The following is a 1,989-nucleotide window of genomic DNA, read 5'->3' as shown; positions in this document are numbered from 1 at the left end:
ACACTGCAAGGTTAAAACAAAGGAAGAAAGTGAGAGAGGGAAAGAGATAAATGAAAAGAAATATGTAGAATATATCACATCATTGTGCTTGTGTTATAACTTTTCATCCTCTAGATAATGGCTAACCTTGATTTTCACATTATTTTGCCAGCAAGAGTCACATTCACTCTGCAAAATTCTTCTTCCATAACGTATGTCAAGGCTGTCAGGGTTAAAATGAACCATTGTGCTTGAATGGGCACAGTTTGTATGGTTTAGTCTGTGGTTTGTGTGAATTAACTGGAAGAAGCATTTATTTATTCCTAGGTCAGCAGGATAACAAGGTGTTATTCTTTATTTCATTGATCATATTTCCTTGTGATTTTTGATGAAGGACCTCCACTAATTAATGCTTGTGCTGTTTATAAGTTTAGGTCAATTTTTTTTCCCCCACCCAGGTAGTATTAGTTAAGGGCTTTGGAGGTGAATGTGTTTTACTTGTTATTTAATATAGTGTAATGGAATCTCCTAAAAGTTAAGGACATTGCTGTTGGACAGTGATACGACTTGCCGGTTTTTACAGTTAAAGCTCTCACTACTGCATATTCAGATGTTTCAACGACTGGTTGCTGCTTGTCAACTATGATACACTTTTGCAAAGCTTAGTTTGGAAGTGTGTGAAATCCTTGTGATCTAACACAGATCTTGTTCACCATGGTATACTTTAGCTCATGTCCTTTTACAAAACATAGTTTGAAAATGTGTGTAAACTCCTCATGATAAACACAGATCAAAACTTTTATTTTTACAAAATCTTACAAAATATATATCTTATAGATTCAGAAGGCTTGGCATAACATATAGGGTGTCATTGTCTAGAACTTGGTTTGTTTTAAGAACTCATAAAAAAGAGAAAAAACTGTGATAAAATTTTCCTGGCTGTTTTTTAAAGATTTGGGCTAGTATTTGCAGATGAGAGGAAATGATTTTTTGAATCTGAAAATACTGCAGAAATGATTTTTGTGTTTTTAACATGTTGATGTTTTATTTTCTTTAATTTTCTCACTTTCTTTGTCCTTTTAAAACATGGTGTTCATATTTTTTGTGAATTTTATAACACTGATTTTTTTCTTTAAATACATTTTATTTTTATACAACAGTAATCAGTAGTTAGTTTTCATATCAGTTTTACTACTGGTTGTTATAATGTTCATGTAAAATTTGGTGCAAATTTGGTTGTTCTGATGATGCCTGTGAAATATGACTTTGATGCTTCTCAGTATGAATAAGTATATATTATTTGAAACATCAGCTGTGGTGTTTTCCATAAATTCTTTAGCAAAACAGCCAAGGAAGGAAACTATTTATGTATGTGTGCAACTTTTTACCAGTAAAATAAAACCCCAATCTTGTTTTATTTTTTCAGTTTGACAATATCTATGCTAAGGTACATATGTGGAAGGGAACAGTGCTTTAGAAGTATTTTAATGATATAAAAGTGTTTTTCTTCAACTTTAATGTCTTGAAATTATTCCCAATTGCATACAAATTTTGTTTTCATCTCTTGCTCTACTGCAATATTTGTTTTTATTACAAAGGAACTTTCAAATGGATCAGTACAACAATATTAAGAAGTGATGTAAGTTAAGAATATAAAAGTAAACAGAAAGTCCTGCCCTGAAGCAGGAGCTGAAAGACAACAGAATATGCTATTAAAACTTCCACTAGATATTTCCTACCAAAGTATAAAACAAATAATGATCTTGTTGAGAACTTCCCTATCCCTACTAGGACTTGGGTTTTGCCTGTACTGCTTTTACCAAAATGGATGCCTTTCCTGACAGTATTTACCAGATGTAAAATGTAGTACTAAAATTGTCTTACAAAAAAGGAGAAGCAGAAATTTATCAACATGAGTTTCCTGATCTATTAAACAAATACAGTTCAATGATGGATGGTTTTCTCCACAAATGACCATTTTTTTGGTTATGTGTGCAAGACTGTGTGTAC

This window comes from Penaeus monodon, chromosome 19 (assembly GCF_015228065.2).
Source record: "Penaeus monodon isolate SGIC_2016 chromosome 19, NSTDA_Pmon_1, whole genome shotgun sequence".
Classification (NCBI taxonomy): Eukaryota; Metazoa; Arthropoda; class Malacostraca; order Decapoda; family Penaeidae; genus Penaeus; species Penaeus monodon.
The sequence above is the reverse complement of the archived record's forward strand: the minus strand, read 5'-3'. Positions refer to the sequence as shown.